We start from the raw sequence: 20,933 nt of genomic DNA on the forward strand, positions 1-20,933 counted from the left end.
ATCCATCCATCTCAACATCAGTAGTTTAATTTCAGGAAAGGAGAGTTTGAGGATCGGCCCTAGGATCTCTGTCCTACGCTACCAGTGTGGCGGAGTAAGCATTGGGTACTGTGATTGGCAGCTTCTCCAATACCACATGGAAGGGGGTGCTGGGAAATTGAAAACAACATATGCCTGCCATAAACATTTTCATGGAGAAGTTCAGCGACAAGTAAAGGAGAGGCTGCTTTTAATGCAAAGCAACTTCCTGCCTCTTGGATGGAAGCTCCTTGGATTGAACTAGACCTTTTGAACTGTTCAAGAACATGAACTTTTAAAAGTGGGACTGCATTTAATGCCTTGAGTCCCAAGGTAATAAAGAGAAGCCCCTCCACCACCTTGCACATCTAACTATCCAACAAGACAGAGAACTGCAAGACAATTTTTATTTTGGCTTCCAGCCACATAGAAACTCTAGAAATTTGCTTACAGATACACGGTTTCGGTGTTGGGGAGGAAGTGGGCTGCTCAGTAACCGGAACAGGATGCAGCTCCCCATTTCAAGGAGAAAAACCTGCAGGCAGGTGGCTCTCTTTCCTGCGCATGTGGAAAAACTCAGCGTGCTCTTCAATCACCTGACTGCTAAGACGTTGAGAGTGCTGATATTTTTGGAGCCTCAATTCTTAAAGGGGGAAGTGGGCTTTCAGTTTTGAGCATTTGTTGATTTGTCCAGGTCTTGGTGTTTCAAGGTTGTTTTCTGGAAAAGAAATAATAACCAGAATTTTTTAAAAATCTTGGTATTCGTAGACATCGCTCTCTAACCCCATTGGTGCCTCTTGCTCACTGAGCTCCAGCTGAAGAAGGAGGTAAGTCAGAAGGCTGCAGACTGCCTGCAAGTTCATGAGTGGGAAACACCTAGGAGGTAGTGGACTACAAAAGATGCTCCCAAGAGTGCGCCCTCTGCTGGAGGGGTTAAACAAACCCACATCATTACAGACCTGGTATCGGGGCACTCCTGGAAATTAAGCAGTATCAGAAATCCACTGAACTTTTTTTGTTGTTATTTTATTTTAATTTGATGAGGGGAAAAGAGACTGATTCTCCATCCACTGCTTCACTCCTCAAATTACTGCAACAGCTGTGGCCAAGCCAGACCAAAGCCTGGAACTCCCTGTGTCTCCTACTTGGATGGCAGGGACCCAGATACCTGAAGCATCATCTTCTGTCTTGAGGTTGTGTTTTTCGCAGGTAGTTGTAACAGAAGCAGAGGTGGGTGGGACTATAACACAGGCACTGCTATGTGGGTTACAGGCACCCTAAGCAGTGCCCTAACTGCTGTGCTACAATGCACACTCTCCATGGAACTCCTGATTTGCAAACTCCCCTTCCATGTCTGCCTTGAGCAATTGCTCAGAACTTCAAAATAGATCTAGAGAATAGCTATTGGTGCTTTGTAGGAGTCAAGTGAAGACCATCTGGTTGGCCTTTATTTGAAACATATTTTCCAATTTTATTTTTTAAAAAAATTTATTTACTTGAGAGGCAGACAAAAACAGAGCTCCTTTCTGCTGGTTCACTCCCACATACCCCCTCCCACGGTTGGGGCTGGGCCAAGGGAAAGACAAGAGCCCAGAACTCAATTAAGGTCTCCCATGTGGGTGGCAGGGACCCAAGTATTTGGGCCACCACAGCTGCCTGTTAGAGTGTGCATTAGCAGGAAGATGAAATCAGGAGAGGAGCTGAGATGTGGGTGTCCCGACCACTGTCTTAATGCTGGGCCAAACAGCTGCCTGTGGTTGGCCTTTATGAAGACCCTCACCTGTGTGTTATCCAATCCAAACATGTAACACTTATGAAAGAAAGCCAGCCAGCCAGCACAGCACATATGTGGAGAACATGCATGAGAGTCCACTTTGATGGGAAACATTTTGTTCTCCAAAGCTGTGTTCCTCTTCTTTCTCAACATTAGTCCTGAATGTAAGACAATTTTTCCCCACTAAGGGTATTTAAGTATATAATCGAGAGTGGAAAATAGGGGTCATAGATCAGGTATTGGCAGTTTTTTCATTTTTATTTGTCTTTGTTCTTAATATAAATGTAGAGATATAAAACATCAACTCAAATCAAAAGGTTTTAGAGAAAAAGTTTCAGCAGTTCAACTTTGTAACAGTTATAAATAAATCTGTTAAATTTTTTCTGGCTAATGCCAACATTTGGATTTTTAAAAATAAATAAATTTCTTGTGGACAGGAACTAAATGGTGTTTGGAACATTTTTATCAAACAGTAGAATCTGTCCATACACTATTTTTCTGAGTTGTGCTGCATGCAAGTACATATTTTAAATGCTGTTGTCTTTGTGCCTTTGTAAGTTCACTGTTAACGAGCATCAAACTGTACTTCCTACCTCAAGATATTTTACTTTTACAGCCTTTCCATATTGGGATGAAATGGCTAGAAATGCAATGGTTTTTCTAAATGAATTAGAAGGGATGTGATAAAGATTGTGTTCAGATGCTCAAAAATGTAGTACTTGCATACTTAAATATTGCTGGAAATAGAATATAGAAAATATTCAACTAGTTCTTTGTTCACATTTTTAAAATTTCATAGATTGGATTTTAAGGGAAAGTAATAATAAATATTTCTGCTTTTCAAAGTTATAAATATATATGATTAATAAGAAAAACACTGGAGGAAATGAAAATAACCTCACATCCTGTACTTCCTGACATCCTCTTTTGATTTTGTGAGGTTTCCTGTCATTATTTTTCAGTGTATTTATTTTTAAGGAAATTTCTTAGCAAGAGGAGAAAGACAAGGGCCCTATCCCTCCACACAGTGCCTTCTGTGAGTGTCAGAAATTGACTGCAGTATCATTCCATGTTTTAGCATATTGGCCTATGATGCACATCTCTCAGCTTACATGTGGATTCAGGAAGCAGCAGAGAAAAGTCCCAGCACTAAAGAGAAAGCAAGAAGTACCATGAAGAAACATGAGAGATACAGGTCATGGTTATCTTTACTTATTCTTATTAGTATGGCTGGGTACCATTACTGAACTAAATGCTATTTCTCTCTCTCTCTCTCACATATATATATATATATACACACACACACACACACACACACTGCAAGTTTGTCATGTGCCTGTAGTTCTTAATATCAGAGTTCCTGCTGCAGATTAAGCTGTGTTTTAGGTGGTCTGACTCATTGGTGAATCATGAAATTAATTTAATGGGTAGAGATAAATTTAAATCTACAATAACATTTTGTGAGGTCAATTATATTATTCCCATTGTACACATGAGGACTAGCAGATCTGTTGAAGAAAACCAGATTGGTACAAGGTAGAACTGCATTTTGAGTCTTCCTGATTCCAAAACCTTGTCTTAACCACTAAGGCTATGCAACATCATTTAACATATCTCTTAACAGTCATGGATTTATCATATACATGTAGCCATATATAGAAGAAATTCTATCTGCTAATATATCTTATAAAGGAATACATAGGGCTTGTAGAGAATCAACAGCTTGCATTATCTTGAATCTAGGCTTTGAAATAAACTGTACACATATGCGTACATGTTTGTGCATGTGTGTGAGTTGTGGGGGGAACATCCATGAGACTCAGCACCACTAATGTACTAAAAATCACTGGGGCTCAGAATCATGAGTAGCTTCTCAGGCAAGAGAGAATTTCTTGTAAAATATCCAACAATGATATTTCATATTTACCTAGTCCTTTACAGTTGGTACGGGGCCTTCCTAGATATCACTTGACCCTCGTGTGTTCCATGGACTCGATATGTGTGGCCTTTGCACGGTACATGCTGTAAGAGTGGTGACAGCTGATAATGACTCGTTATCAACAGGAAAGTCAACACAGTCGACCACAATCCAATAGTATAAAAATGGTGCTTACAGATAATCTGCCATCCCCAGCTCTTAAAGAGGCAGCATGGTGGCTCCTATGTGTGTGACTGAGCAGCTGCATTCACAGTTTCTAAAAAAAAATTAGACAAAAAACCCACAATCAATAAATTGGCTTAAGAACACCAAGAACAGTTGAGAAAACACCTTTATTTTTTAGAACTAACTAGGATGGTGTTTAGTAAACACACCTGTCATTTCAGAGAACTCTCTTACAAGCACCACACCAGGTATCTGTATTCCTATACTCTCACTCACTCTACTGTTTTTAGAAGAAAAATAAAAGCACAGAAACTCACATAAACAGAGCTCTTTCCAGTGTGTGTTGGCTGCCATTTTACTCAGGTTTAAGCAGGGAGGGCTTAACGACCTTCAAACCCTGCCTTGCACGTGTGTGATGTCACATCAGTCTGCTGTGGGTTAAGGAAGGATTTTGGAGGCCAAAGTCACCCATGAAATCAATTTGGTGAATAGAGACAAACATTCTTTAAAAATGCAATAGGACCGAAGAGAAAATGTCCTGACGCATCAGAGGCAAGCCAAAGTAGGCATGTTTTCATGATGTTTTAGCCTCATATTTCTTTTTGTATCATGTGTATACTGAGGGTGGGTACTTAGTGCAGATTATAGCCAAAAAGAACTTCGAGAGCCACTGGGTGAAGTCATTATCACAAAAAGCATTTCAATAAAAATATCATTTTGCGGAGGATGTCTCAGAGCACACAGACTTTTTGTTACAGTCAGTGATAAGCAAGGGAATTCCTAGGAGGGGAGGGGTGATGTGCAAAATACAAAAGAGGGCGAAGAAGCAAAAATGCACCCAACCCAGCTATCCACAGTGGTGGTCCTGCTGTTTGATTCTGGCTGTGATTAACAAGATAAAGATAGACTTATTGGCCCCACTAGTAGGGAGAGGGTTAAAGGGGAGAGGGACAGACAGAAGAGACAGGGAGAGCAAGAGGGAAAGTGCCAGAGTGTACACAGCACGAGGCAGAGCAATGGATCATGAGGGGTTCATGTGTGAAAGACACAGAGGACAAGAGGAGGAGAGAGCATAACTAAGAGACAAAGAGGATGAGGGCGGGCAGACAGAACCACACTACAGTAAAAAGATGCCTTCACCTACCAGTGACGCAACTAGACCTGAATGACTGAAACAATAAAGAAAGGTACTAATTGATGCATGACTTGGCTTATGTACCAAGGGTCCACAGTTCTGTTACAAACTCCACAGTGTTGGCCTCAGCCTTGTTCCTCTTGTGGATGCAGGATAGCTGCAGGATGGTTTGCAATATGGGATGATTGTAACAGCAAAAGGGACTGTGTGCTTCCTTCTTCTAAGCCAAGGAGAAAAAGGCTGAATTCCTGTGGTTCTCTAAAGGGCAGGGGATGACTTCCCAGAAGCCCCCAGCAAAACTCTGCTTTCATCTTGTTGACCAGAAGTGAGTTGCTGGCTCACCCGAGTCTGTTCCTGACAGATGGATGACAACACCCAGACCAATCAGACTCCTCTCTGGATCTGGGACTAACCTTTCCCAAGCACGTGGCTGGATAACAGGAAAGCAGAATTGAGTTTTTATTAGGAACGAGGGAGAGGATATTTTGCCGAGTTGGCAACCAACAAAATTCACTTCAAGTAAGAATTTTTCAAAAACCTTGATAACATATCCTGGTAGTTCTAGTGGATTTGATATTAAATATTTCCATCACTAAATTAGTTTCATCTTGGTAAACTAGTGTCATTTTCCTTCTCGTAGGATGCCTTTGGAGATATGTAAATAAAAGCAAAGAAATCAAGTACAGAGAGCTTCTATTTTCTGTATATTATACCACAGAAAGAAATCTCAATTTTTACCCAAAAATAATATGCTGTATTCACTCCCCCAGAGACAATGCACAATGGCTGACCTCTGTTGGAACAAGCATCATAAGAGAGACCCACTAGCATTGTGTAGGGCTTCACTTCTCTCCCTGGTTTCCTCCCCCACTCAGAAGCTACACTTCAGCATTAAACTCGTGTGTACTTGCCAACTTTCTGCATCGTGACACAAAGACATTGCTGGTTAGGATCATTCTAGCCTGAAGAAAGGCAAGTGCGATGCCAGCCAGGCTTAGATGAAACACACACTGTTTGCTGAGTGGCCACGGTGTTTTGAGGGTTCCCTTTATAAAAGGGTAACAGAAAGTCAACAGCACACAGTTGCTCAGATCCGTGCTTTGGTCTCACTGCCACCACCCGCCACTAACCTACCCAGAAGAATTACAGCCTGGGTGGTGTTTGAACTATGTCCCCAGGAGAGTGTTGAGTAAGATAAAAAGCAAGCAAGGTCACCAATAAATCATTTCTGGAAACAGGGACATTTCAGGAAAATTAAACAAAGAGTAGAAAAGCCTTAGCTTGCAATCTGTTGCTGCAGAATTTGAATGATGGCTTTCCTCCCCGCTTAGACAAACACCAAGCAGGAAGCCCTGGACAGGAAAAAAATTCCATCCGGAGAGCCACAGAAGAGAATAGCTAACGAGGACGGTCATTGTTGCCTCATCGTCCGCTTAACCAAAATTGAGGCAGTTAGTCCTTTAACCCTTTCCAGTTGATCAGATCATTTTCACAAGTTCTGCGGTGGGGACCTGGCCACTCTGGGAATCGCGCTGCTGGGAACACCGGCTTTGAAAGTTATTTCACAGCTCAGCTGAGTCCCCGGACAGTTTCGCTAGCCTCTCTCTTGTGCCCTGGTTATCGTGTACAGGTAAATTGCTCTCCCTGGGATCTTTACTGATGGCACGGTAGATGGGAAAGCCATTTTCACAGCTCACTCCTTTATGGTTGTAAATACCTTCTGGAGTTGGAACCCTGCATTTTCCTATGTGCATGTGGTGATTTTTCTATTCGGCAAGTTTTGCCGTGGTCCTTCTTCCCTTTTATTCCATCACTTGGACGTTTGTTAATTGCTGCCATCGCCCATCCCACAACCATGTCAGCCCAAATTTATTAGCTGAGCTTGCTGCTGGCTGCCTCCATAGCAACCGGCTGAAAATATTAAAGGACTTTCCCCATGAGCCCATACTGAACAAAAGCACATTGCCACTTCTTTCTGTTTTAACATTTGCCTACCCCAAGAGGAGCTGGACAGAATTCAGAAAACATTCATCTTCTGGAAACAGAAATCATCAGTTAGGTCAAATGCCAGGCCCTGTTTCTTTAGATGCCCTAAAGTGAGATGGTCATAATCATTGCATTCTGATGAACGATCCATGGCATTCACCTTGAATAAATCACTTACCTCACTTTCCATGTAGTATGTGCTAAAATAGACATTGCTGGAATGAGAACTTCTTATAACAGGTGGGGATTCAGTGGATATTCATCTATTTGACTAAATAATTTATTGAAGATGTTTTTAATTAATTTAAAAGTTCAAAATCTCCTCGGACATTAACTAGCATTTTAAAGAAATGCTAGGCACTGATTTTTTTTTTTTTTTTTTGACAGGCAGAGTGGACAGTGAGAGAGAGAGAGAGACAGAGAGAAAGGTCTTCCTTTACCATTGGTTCACCCTCCAATGGCCGCTGCGGCCGGCACGCTGCACTGATCCGATGGCAGGAGCCAGGTACTTATCCTGGTCTCCCATGCAGGTGCAGGGCCCAAGCACTTGGGCCATCCTCCACTGCACTCCCTGGCCACAGCAGAGAGCTGGCCTGGAAGAGGGGCAACCGGGACAGAATCCAGCATCCCGACCGGGACTAGAACCCGGTGTGCCGGCGCCGCAAGGTGGAGGATTAGCCTAGTGAGCCACTGCGCCGGCCTAGGCACTGATTTTCATTCTCTTCTAAGAGTCCTTCTGGCTGTTAAATCCTATGAATTTATGAGTAGATACTACTGCAGGCTCAGGAGATTCCAGATTGTTGTTTTGTTGTTTGTTGTGAAGTTTTGAAGGAATCAGTCCGACGCTGCCTGGGTGGTACAGATCTACACATAGGGCACTATGATTCCGGCATTATGTAATAATACCTTGCACACAATAGATGCTAAACAACTACTACTTGATTCTTGCCAATTTAACATTTTGTAATTACTAGTTTGGTAATTATACAAACTATATGTAGTGAAATTTTCCAATAAATGGGTCGTCTTATGGCAGTATTTAGTAGCTTGTGTGACTGCTACATGATTGTAAGGGAGTGCATTACCTTTATGCTTTGGTAGCACAGGATTTGACATTCCTGCCATCCTTCACTGGGACTCCTCACTTAATTATACATGTATATGACTCCAGAGAGTATAACAGGAATGGTCTTTGTCTTTCCATTATACAGAAGTTAGACATTAGAAGAGCAAAAATCATAAAATTTCTCCCCAGGAATACACCAAACCAGGCAAACAAAGAGGAAACCAATCAAGCTTTGCCCCACTTGACCTTAATTGTGCTAGTTGGGTGCACTATATTTTTTGCTGAGGCCCAGGCCCTAATCTAGTTGCACTCAGTTCCAGTGATGTCCTCTTTGTTTAACGGGAGAAAAGGCATCCTTATTACTCTCTCGGCTTTACAGGCATGGCCCTGTATCCTTTTCCTAATGGTTGCCAGCCTGCCCTGTCAGTTCTTTAACCACCTTCTGCAGCTTGCTTGCTGCCTGGGCTGTGTTTCAGACTCCTGACTTCCAGAAACATAAAAAGCACTACAGGTGCATTTAGGCTAGTTTCTCCCTGGAAACCTATCATCATTATCAGCACACAATAACAGCATCTCCCGTTATTACTATGGGCCAGCTAAGCAGTATGCTTTAAGTGGATTATCTCATTTAAACCCCAGCAATTCTGTGAGGCAAGTGCATCATTCAGTGCTTCAATTACTGAGAAAGTACATAGCAAATACATAGTTGTGGTACAGAGAATTCAACCCCTGCCTTTGATACTAGCATCCCATATCGGAACACTGGTTCAAGCCCCAGCTGCTCTGCTTCTGATCCAGCTCCTGCTAATGTTCCTGGGGAAGCAGTGGAAAACAGCCCAAGTACTTAGGGCCTCTGCCATCCATGTGAGAGACCCGTAAAGAGTTCCTGGCTCCTGGATTTGGTCTGGCTCAGCCCTGGCCTTTGTAGCCATTTGGGGAGTGAACCAGCAGATCAAAGAGCTCTCTCTGTCTCTCCTCTCTCTATAACTGTCTTTAAATTAATTAACTAATTAATCTTAAAAAATAATAGAAGCAGGACTTTAACCCAAGAAGTTTCTCAACTGCTGTTCTCCACCTCTTCCCAGTCCCTGTCTAAATAGAGAATTGAATGTGAGCTACTGAGGTTGGAGCCAGGCTCCCTAACCATATGGCGTTTATTTCCAACATGGGAGAGGGTATAGGAACAACTGTACAGAATGATGCTGCTCTGTGATAGTCTTCTCTCAATTCTCTTAGTGACAAGATGTTTTATATATTTTATTTGGATTCAAAATTGGCTTTTTTACTTTTTATCCCCATGAAATGCCACAGACAGCCCAAATTCCATTCATTACGGACTAGCTGTGTCTCTTATCACTTGTTTACATAGAGGGTTCTTGCATGGCCCTAGCTACTTTTAGGTTATCTTAGGAAAGACAAAGAGCCATAGAAATAGTTTTAAAAACGACAAACCTTGCAAGCGTTCATTTTATATGCACACAATCTTTATTTTCCAATTTCTGTTAGTTGAAAATAAGAACAGTAGGAGAGCTCAGAAAATAGTGGAGCTTTAGAGATACTCATGGTTACCTATAAACAAAAGCCAAACACCCTCCTATATCCTCACTCCATACAGACAAGATGATTTCAAAAGACTTGAAAAGTACTTGATAACCTGCATGTAGGCTACAAGAACCTAATTACATACAAGTGAATGGAAGAACTAAGTAGTACAGTTTTTTTTTTTTTTTTTTTTTTACTCTTACCATATGAATCAAAAGGATAAAAAGACTAAAGTATGGATTCAATTCAGAACTCACTAGTGGCTTTTATCAGGAGGCATTTCCTGTAAATATTTCAGGAAGTCGAAACAGTGACATTACAGGAAGCAGTGTTTCTGTGAGAAAGTATCGTGCCTCAAGAAGGAAGTCAAGGCCAGGTAAGAGATAGAAGTAGACTTGTGGCTGCCAGGGTGCGGGACAGAAGTATTATTAGCTATGAGGAACGCTCTTACTTGAAGAAATTTCTTTTTTAAAAAGCTAAAGGCTTAGGCTGGGAGGGAAGGATCTCTCCGGCCTGAAATGTGGCTGTGAGTTCTGAGCTACTGAAACAGGAAGGAAGCTGGGCAATGGCCTGTTCTGTGTTGCGTTTGCCCTGCCAGGAAACCACGAGATGGGCATGTGATAAGCCCAGTCTGCTCCTGTCTCTGCCTCCTCCTCTGGGAGTCTTGACCCACACTGAATTTTTCTCAAACGGGCAGATTTTCCAATTCTGAAAAGTGCCCACTCACCTCAATAGCAAGTTCCAGATAGCGGGGCTCCGGTCTGTTTTGTATACGGTTATATTGTGGGTGGCTGGACCATAGTAGGTGCTCAGTGAAATATTGTTGAATGAATGTTGAATGCACACTGCAGAGTCCAATCATTTGAGAGCAGCCAGAGAAATATGTGGGACTTTCTCGCTCCTCACCTCAGCAATGATGACAAAAGCAGCAGCAGCAGCAGCAGCAGCAGCAGCAGCAGAAGTCATTTGTCATCTGTTATAGCAACTGAGATATTTTGTTCATCTCCAGTTTGTATTGTGGATTCCTTGCAGAGAAGTTGCCCATGTGATGGCATGATCGTATGTTTTGTGCATGTGTGTGAGTGCATGTGTGTGTGTGACTTCTAACTGAGGAAGAGAAATCAAAGCATGGAGCCCTCTTCATGTGTGGGGTTGACTCCCGCTGAAGTGGGAGACTTAATTCTCCTGATGTGGCAGCAATAATATAGAATTCTAAGAAGCAGGATTAGCTCATAAACAAAAGAGCCCTTCCTTGCGAATAACACGGCTTAGTGATACTAAGAGAAAGGAAATCTGGGAAGGCCACTCCTCCGCTCCCGAAATCTCAGGACATCTAAATTGGGAGTTGGTGGCCATGTAAACAAATTCAAATTACCTTCCAGCAAAAACCTCAAACTACTCATTTGAGATGGTTTTGGCTAGAAGATGTGAATTGAGATCAGAATCAAAAGCCACAGAAATACTGAAATAGCTGAAACAGAGACAGTCATTACAGGAAGCTCATGGAGGTTCAAAGGAGGTTAAAAACAGAAGAGGAAAAGCTGCAGCAAGAGGGGCTGGGGGACCGCCATCCCTGCTGGAAATCTTCATCGCGTCCTCTGAAGAGGAAGGGGAGGGAGCTAAAGGTGCAAAGCAAGCAGTTTAGAGAGCCACACACAGGAAATGGGAGTGCTGATGCAACCGAACTGGAACTGGAAGGCTGCGTTGCAGCAAAGCTGCTACAGGGTGGCTGAAGACACTCACAGAGGACAAAGTCAGCCCAGTGCGGGACGCAGCGTGAACTGCAGGTCCAATATACAGTTACAAACGATTATAAAGTCTCAAGTTCCTTATTGAAATGACACCCAAACCAGTTTAGTTCTATCATGAGAGAACTTCCAAAAAGTTGTAGAAAAGGCTTATTACGAAAAACCAAGCCCTGCATGGATTTTAAACTGCTTTTGCACCAAAATAGACTTATTTTTAATCTTATTTCCCCAAAACTCTTTATTGTGTTCCCTTATGTAATCATTCTAGAAATTTTCCATTGTGCTAGAATTGAATTGGTTCAAATATTGCTTGAAATAAATGGACCTCTAGGTTTAGAGGAGTTCTGTGTTAATGTATAGAGCTGTCTCATGATGCTGTTGGTTAATTGTAGTAGGTAACATTTAGTACATTTCCCACAAAACTTTTTGTGTATTATTATCAATCCTAAGAAATCTTAAAAGGGTTTATAGAAGAAGTTCTCTAAGGCAGTGTGATTTGTTAACAATTAGGAGACCTGGGTAGAACAGTCTCAGGACAAGAACCGACCACTCTCGAATGCAGAGCCTATGTTTTAACACCGCCACTCCATCTTGCCTCCAGACTACCACTCCATTTGGTAGATACACGATAGTCTTCCCAAATTTACCTTCCATTTACATTTTCCCTTCTTACCAGAATTGCTATTTCCCTTGGTCAACCTTTAAAGGGAGAAAGAATGGACAGGAAAATGGTGAGGATTAAAGAATAACCCAAGGAAGAGGAGAAAAAAAGATGTCTGTAGATTAGAAGGCCTAGAATGGTAGAACATCAAAGCCAGTTGGTTATCATGGATTATGGGTCAATTCCCTCACTAGAGGTAACTGCTGACCCCTGAGCAAGAGTCTTGATAAAAGCGTCTTAGCAAATCAGTGACAAAACACTTTGACCATATGGGGGTTGGCTAGTTATTTTTCTTACATTTATGTTATAGTACAACAATACTTTTGGAAGATTATTGTATCAATAATCTAATTTTACTATGATTACTACTATTTATAAAATCATAACAATTTGATGTGGTTAAGTGATTTCTCTGAAGTCATAGAACACGGTGCAGGCATTTGGCACAGTGATTTAGACTCCACGTGGGACACCAACATCCCATATTGGAGTGCTTGCATTGGAGTCCCAGCTCCTCTTCAAACTCCAGCTTCCTGCTAATGCATGCACCCTGACGGACAGCAGGTGATGGCTCAAGTACTTGGATCCCTACCATCCACATGGGAAACCCAGACTCAGTTCCCAGCTCCTTCTTTTGGTCTGGCCCAGCCCTGCCTGTTGCTGGCATTTAAAGAGTGAAATCAGTGGATGGGAGACCTCTTTGTCTGTTGATGTCTCTCCATCTTTTTTTTTTTTTTTTTCAGGAGATATGCTGTTTGCCAGTAAGGCCCATTTGGGGTTGAATGTAAGTTTATGCCACTTAGATATGGTTATTTGCTTTGGAGTCTGGAGCTTGTGTTTCTCACTTGGCTGCCATCCCGGGACTGTGACATGCAGAGGACACTTCCCCAAACAGTTGGGACAGTTGGGACACACTGCTGCTTTTTCATGACACAGTGGGCTCGCCATGCTCCTTGGGTAGGGGAATGAGCTCCTCAAGCCCAGTTGCCTGGAGTTATTTAATGTCTTCAGAAGGAAAGTGCTAAATGTACAGAGAGGCCCACAGATATGCACATGGATAAGGTCATCATGAAATACCCAGAGGATTTAACACAGAGCATGATCACAGTGCCAGGAATTTGAGGACAGATGTAGAACCCTGCACATGCTGTGGCAGAAGTGTGCGGACTTCCTTCTTTGCTGAGGAAAATTCAGGGAGGCCTTGTCTTGGGCAGGTTTTCAAGTCCATTGGCTCTATGGGAATCTCTTCTGGGCTGGGCTTACTGGGAGACTGGCAAGCAGGTGGCTTAGAGTCGCAAAGAATGTGTTTCTAGAAATCTACAACTTTATTTCATTGGAATGAATGGAATGCAATGTTTCTGTCATAAAACACCTGAAAATCCTGTTGCTCTTTATAGAATAAAATGAATTTAAATATTTCAGTCATGAAAAGCATATACTTTTACATTGAATCAGATATTTTTGTATACTATTTTAATAGAATGATATTATTTCTACACCAAGGGAAAATGTAAAATTTATGGAGAAAAGCCTACAACTGAGAGCAGTCAGTCTACTAATTTAAATTTTTTTCTTGATATTTTGTGTGGAAGAGACTGCCAGCTGCCTAACTGGACATCATTCTCCTCTTCTTCGACTGAACCCTGACTTTTAGCTGGGCACGGCATCACTCAAGACAAAGACTCTGTTCCCAGCTACACTTGTGTCTGAGTGCAGCCATGTAATTCATTTCTGTCAAAGACAGGAAAGCATCGTTCCTGGTGGGAACATCTACAAAGGCTTCTTAAAGGGATTCTCCTCAACCTGGAGTGATTCTTTCTGCTTTTCCTTCTTTTGGCCTCTGATGCAGAGGTGATAACCAGGAGCATTAGCAACCCAAGAGAACCTTAAGTGTAAGTCACATGTAAGAAAATGGAAAAAAAGATAACCCATGTCCCAGAAGGTCTCTTACAGCAGCCACACCCAGACTGCTCTCTCCAGACTCCTTTTAGGCGAGAAAAAACCCACAAACTTCTAGATAATTTACATCTTTCTTTTCTGGGTGGCTAAACCTAATCTCAATTGATCCATTAGCAATAAACTCCTCCACTCTGAGTCCTTATATTGAATTTCAGAGCCTAAACTCCAAAAACTACTGAAAATTTCTACAAGAGTGTAGGTTAAGAGACACATATTTGGTTATTATCTGCTTGTTTTCTCTGAAAAACTATAAGAAGAATCATTTCAATTTCTATTTTTAACTTTGAAAGTTTTGCTTTTGATAAAAAAAAAGTAGGAAAAGAAAAATGGCTTAAGATCTCATTAGTTTCTCTCCCTATTCCCCGAGTAATATTTAATAATGGTATAAATATTATCTGGATAAAATTATCTGTTTTTCTACATAATTATATGTTTTAAGTTCATAAAGTACAGCCATATAATTATCTCATATGAGTCTCATAATCGATACACAAAGTAAGAGTAAGTAAGCAAGATAATCATAATTATTTCCCTTTCTACCAAATTAGAAACTGGGTTTTCATTTTCATCACATCACTCTGAAGCAGATGGAACTATCTTTACCTCTAATACATATAAAGCCAAATCATGGAATGCCCACCTTCTGGTCCAAGGTCTTGTGTACAAACTGACATTCAATAAATTCTTGTTGACTACTTGGATGTGTGCCTGGGGGAGTGAGTGAAAAAGGAAAATGGAAGTTAAAGGAAGTATCAGAGTCACAACATTGGAATTAAAATGAGGGTTTTCTTACGCCTACTTTGATTCTTTTTCCATTACACCATGTTGCCTCTCCCTAGAAATTCATTCCTGATTTGCTGAGTTGTGCCTTTTGGTGCACTGTTGGTGAAAGACAGTTTCAGATGGTCATCAGTGGTGAGCAGCAACTGATGCCCTGGCACAACACTGCACACATCACAAAGGAGTTTGCTTTCACTGGCAGCTCTCCCAATCCTCACATATTAATGCTGTGCCAACAGCTATTGTCTAGGACAAGTGACTGTGCTGGCAACATAGGATTCCCCTAAACAAAGTACTTCACATGGACAGCCAGCAAGGACTTCCATTTCTAGCTTTGCCTGATGCCCTCACACAGCTACACCATTTGTTTCACTTGGGAAAATATTCTCGAAGGCTTTGTGCTTTGAAGATTATGGCTTAACAATAATTTAAAGATTTGAAATAGGAAACACAAGAGCCTAGTGACTCTTAACGTTTAGTGCATTGTCTATCTTCTGAAAGACCTGAAGGAAGAAAGAACCAGAAAAAAACTGAAATTATCACCAGATTGATTTAAGGGTATGTGACCAAAGTGAATGTACTCCCAATTACTATACCAATGACATTCTTCTCAGATCTAGAAGAAACAATGCTAAAATTTATATGGAACCACAAGAGACCCTGAATAGCCAAAGCAATGTTAAATAACAAAAACAAAACTGGAGGTATAACAATATCAGACTTCAACTCATACTACAGGGCAGTTATAATCAAAACATCCAGGGACTGGCACAAAAATAGACATTTAGACCAATGGAACAAACAGAAATCCCAGAAATCAATCCATGCATCTACAACTGAGTAATCTTTGAGGAAGTGGCTAAAATCATTTACTGGAGGAAGGGCAATCTCTTCAACAAATTGTGCTGGGAAAACTGGATCTCCATGTGCAGAAGTATGAAACAAGACCCCTATGTTACACCTTATACAAAAATCAACTCAAAACGGATCAAGGATCTAAATCTATGGTCAGATACCATCAGATTACTAGGGGAGAACTTTGGGGGAAACTTTGCAAGACATTAGCATAGGCAAAGACTCCTTGGAAAAGATTCCAGAAGCACAGGCAATAAAAGCAAATGGACAAATGGGATTACATCAAGCTAAGAAGCTACTGGACTACAAAGTAGACACTCAATAAAGTGAAGAGGCAGCCAATAAAATGGAAGAAAATATCTGCAAACCATGCAACAGATAAAGGGTTAATATCCAGAATCTATAAAGAGCTGAAGAAACTCAGCAACAACAAAACAAACAATCCAGTTAAGAAATGAGCCAAGGACAACAGGCATTTTACAAAGGATGAAATTCAAATGGCCAACAGAAACATGACAGAATGCTCAGGACCACTAGCCATCAGAGAAATGCAAACCAAAGCCACAATGATGTTTCACCTCACCCCATTTAAAATAGTTCTCATATAGAAATCAAGAAATAGTAAATGCTGGAGATGATGTGGGGGAAAAATGTACCCTAATACACTGTTGGTGGGAATGTAAACTGGTACATTGTGGAAGACAATATGGAGATTCCAAGCTTCCATTGTGTAAGGCAGTATGAAGACTCCTCAGAAATCTGAAAATAGATCCACCATATGACCCTGCCATCCCACTCTAGGGAATTTACACAAAAGAAATGAAATCAGCATATTAAAGGGTTACGTGCTCCCCCATGTTTATTGCAGCTCAATTTACAATAGCTAAGATATGGAATCAACCCAGATGTCCATCAGCTAATGTCTGGATAAAGAAAATGTGATATATATATATATATATACACATATACAAACTATGGATACTACTCAGCCATAAAAAATGAAATCCTGTGTTTTGCAACAAAATGAATTCAAAATGAAACCATCATACTTAGTGAAATAAGCCAGTCGCAAAAACACAATACCATATGTTTTCCCTGATCTATGGTAAGTAATAGAGTACAAAAAATGTAATGTATATGAGTGCAATTGACATTTTGAGATTTGATCATTGTTCATAGCCCTCATCTCAATTGTTGAGGAATAGTGTTTTTTTCTTCTTAATATTTGTTGAATTATTTACTTAGTGGAAGGTTAAGCTTATGAGTATAAAATAAGCTGAAAGTATGTCATTGTAGCAATTAAAAGAAAGAATAAGAAAGGAAGGAAGGAGGAGGAAGAGTGGGAGTCTGGGTGGGAGGGAGGGTGGCATGGGCCGTATCACCATGCTCCTGAATTTGTATACAAGAAATATATGAAATTTGTTCAGCTTATATAAATAAAAAATTTTTTAAATAAGTAAATGTATATTTTTTTTGCAGACACCCAAGACAAATATTAAGAGATTTCTCATAGGTCATGTAATTTGTTAAGACATTAGCTATTGATTCTAGGTACTATACTAGTCAGTAAGCTAGTAGACAAAATTTTAAGCCTGCCATTTAATAGGTGAGTGACTTTAAAGAAATTAGCAGTTCTCTCTGAACACTGATTTAAATATATTTATAACTAGAATAATACTACTTGAATCTCAAAGTTGTCAAAGTTTTAAATAATGCATTGTGATGTGCCTACTTCAGAAGTCACTGAATTCCATGTTAGTTTCATTCCTTCATCCTGAGATTCTAGCTCTGTTTAAAGAACTCTTTACCACTAAGTGGAAGCACCAAGAAATCCAGTATAACATCTATCAAAACATTCTAAATTAGAATGCTTTAAGATACAGAAGTTTAAAACTTCATCTAACACATAAAATTTACCAAAATATCTAAGTGGAACTGGAAAACACGTGGCCTGGTTACTTCACCTGTGATAGTTCTGATTCTTCATGTGCTTTGGGCCCAGATTCTGTAACAGAAGTCAGAAGAGCAGGTGGAGATATTTTGGTGCCTATTACTTTCTCATGTTCATGACCCAAATGTACTGACTTACGCTGACGTGATCTGCCTTATGTTTTAATAGGACCAGTCTAATGACCATATTGTGAAATAGGCTGAAAATGAGTGAGATCAGTAAGGAGATTATTTCAATAATCTGGTGAGACATGATGCAAATATTTGCTGATGGACTGGATGTGATAGGAGTCAGAAAGGACTCCAAGTTTCTTGGCATGAGAAAGTAAGGAGGAAGATGTTGCCATTAACTTAGGTGCAGAAGGCTACAAGAAGAACAGGTTTGGGGCAGACCAACAGTCTGGTATTAGACACGTTAAGTCTGAGAGGTTTTCAGACATGCACATAGAGAAGTCACGTAGGCAATTGGATATCCAGTCGGAATCTACAGGGGGAGATCCGGGCTGGGGTGAGCATTTGGGTGTGTTGGCCCATACATGATAGTGAAAGAAGAGAAGGCAGATGGATGTTGGTGCAGCAGCAACAGGTGGTACACCGTGGCGGAGGGAGCTTGTGGCAAGCTCTTCTGAGTGCTTCGGTTTTCCCAGTGGGTTCTGAAGCAAGGTCATCTGGTGGGAGTGCCTGCTGGAGATTCAGAAGCAACGGCAAATGCCCAGCTGTTGAGGGTAGAAGCAATCCTCAGTAACAGCTGCCGGGGCACGGTCTTTGTCTGTCACGAGGTTCCCAGCCACCGAGAGTTCTCTCCTTTGTTCGGGCTATCATTCCAGGTCTCAGTTTTCCCACCTGTATCTTTGTGGTCAGGCGCTTGTATAATGTGGTTCTTGCCTAGACAGAGAATTTAGTCTCCTGGCTCGGAGAAGCTGGGGCCTGGGCTAGAGCGTGGGGAAGGTCCCGGGGCCCCAGGTGAAATGAACAAACAAGGCCACTGAGGAGTGACATGGACTCCCTGACTCACACTCACGAAGTGATTCAGAGACGGTTGGGTGTTCAGGCTTCATCATGTGTGGCTCACACAGCATGGTTTATCCATTCATTACCTTAAAAAAGTACAGACTATGCTGTGATTCATAATTCATTTCTTAACATAAGCCTTAGAGCATCAATTTTAGTTGTTATTTATATGATTGCAACAGCATTATTTATCATACAATATTTAAAAATTGGAAACAACCTAACTTTTACAAGACCAATAGTTAAATAAATTGTCTTATATCTGTAGAGTAAAATATGTTATAGCCATTCAAAGTCATACAGGGGCAGACATTTAGCCTAGCAGTTATGATGCTGGTAGATGACTGTGTCAGGGAGCTGGTGTTGTGGCATAGCAAGTAAAGCTGCCACCTGTCAGCATCCCATTTAGGCTCTGAGTAGTGTCCTAGTTGCTCCACTTCCAATCCAGCTCCCTGCTAATGCTCCTGGGAAAGCAGCAGAAGATGGCCCAAGTGCTTGGGCCCCTGCTACCTGTATAACAGACCTGGAAGAAACTCCTAGCGCTTGACTTCTGGCTTTGGCCTGGCTCAGCTCTGGCCATTGCAGCCATCTGAGGAGTGAACCAGCAGATTGAAGATCTCTCTCTCTCTCTCTCTGTCTCTTTCTCTTCTCTGTCTCTGTACTTTCAAATAAATAAACACTTTACAAAAATCAGATGATCATGACCCTACATAATCTCAATCCTCCTAGGATTTCTTCACCTGTCCACTGTTCCTTCTCATTTCAGTTGAAGATTCTTTGAGGTCTCCCAGATATTGAGTGCCTCCATCCCAGGACAAGTGATCAAACCCACGTGATTGTGGAAAGGCCTCAGGAGGCAGAAGAGCTGAGCTGGAGAAGGGCTGTGAGCCTGCGAGTCGGGTGTGATGGATGCGGGAGTGGCCTCCTTGAAGTCCTGAGCCTTCCATCAGGCTGGGATTTCGCCCCTGTGAGCAGGCAACAGGCGCACTGTTCCCAGGACTTCTAGCACTCATCATCTGTGCTCGCACTGTTTATTCACTCACACTCCTGAAGTCTTCTGCAGCCGAGTCATATCCTGTTCTTCAATGAAATCTCTTCCATTTTACCTCGTTGGACTGGAAGTGACAGCATTATCTCTGTTTCACAGTGCATGAAATATTTGCAGCCAAGGTAAGGCATTAGTGATGTGTTAGTCTGTCATGCAAAAAAGGCAGACTAATTGAGATCAGGTGAGGCCACCTGATTTTGGAGTAGCCAATAGTCATTGCAGGTGGCGCACCCTGCCCCGATTGGATTAGAACGTGCCATTCTCTGTATTGGTAGGTCTACCCAGGTTTCTCTCTGGGACGCTGGCTTTCATTTCCTTCTGCTTCTTGGAGATTGGGAAATCACCCAGGCCTCCCAGATCTTGGCAAGGAACAGACTGACTTCATGTTGTTACTCAGCGTTTTGTTTCTTAGTGGAATGCCTGGCTCTGCACAACCGGTTTGTAAAGTCTAAAGATCTCCTGGGTGTGCCCAGAAACAGAGCAGGCTGGGGAAGAGATCTGTAAAAGGACACAGGGTGAGAACAGAAGGATTTCACAGCTCTGCTAGCCTGAATGAAGCCTCTGTCAACAGCCCAGGCGCCTTGGAGCCCTTGCTCTCTCTTTTGGTCACCATTGCACCCACTCTTCCAGGGATACCTCAAACCCTGCCCTACTCAGCCTGGTTTAATGTACTCCTCTTCTGTGTATCTTATAATATTTTTGTTTATTTCGTCTTATTTAACAAATTTTCCTTGTGCCATACTCATCTGTGTGTGTCTTATATATGTATGTCACCCTACTAGGTGGTACATGTGTTAGAAAGTTAGCGGGACCCAGCTTACCTTGACTCTCTCCTTGTAAGCTCAATAATTTTCACTTCTGAAATAAAAATGCTTGGATTGAATGGATCTGAATCCCAATCCAAGGAAATAGTTTGATTTTGACTGATCTAGGAATACTGAGTGATGTATAATTCTTGCCTCCCCTGGGCAGACTTGAGCCCTCAGGTGGACTTCAGCTACTCCTTGGCTGGTGACAGCTTCAGCAGAGGAAAGATTTCCCAGCATTGCTGTGGTCTACAGGAAGCTCAGCCTTTGTGGACCTTGAAGTCTGTCTTTCAGTGATAATGAAATTGCATCTGTTTTCATGGTTCACATACTAATGTTGTAAAAATACTGAAAATACTAGCAATATTAATGAATTAATTTTAATGTATTAATTTTTAAAGAAAATAAATACGCCTGTATAGGAGTATTAACATTTAAATTTTTGTTTGTAGATAAAGTGGGATTTGGTGAATTTAAATGATAATATAGA

General features: G+C 41.4%; 1 long non-coding RNA gene across 1 annotated transcript; it reads right to left on the bottom strand.

The window, feature by feature from the left end:
• Positions 1–411: 411 nt before the first annotated feature.
• LOC108178118 (uncharacterized) lies at positions 412–18,761 on the bottom strand. Its single transcript, XR_007909459.2, has 3 exons — positions 17,593–18,761; positions 3,907–3,987; positions 412–736 (listed from the first exon to the last, which is right to left on the bottom strand). It is a non-coding gene; the product is annotated as an uncharacterized lncRNA (long non-coding RNA).
• Positions 18,762–20,933: the final 2,172 nt, after the last annotated feature.

This window comes from Oryctolagus cuniculus, chromosome 8, assembly GCF_964237555.1.
Source record: "Oryctolagus cuniculus chromosome 8, mOryCun1.1, whole genome shotgun sequence".
NCBI classification, from domain to species: domain Eukaryota; kingdom Metazoa; phylum Chordata; class Mammalia; order Lagomorpha; family Leporidae; genus Oryctolagus; species Oryctolagus cuniculus.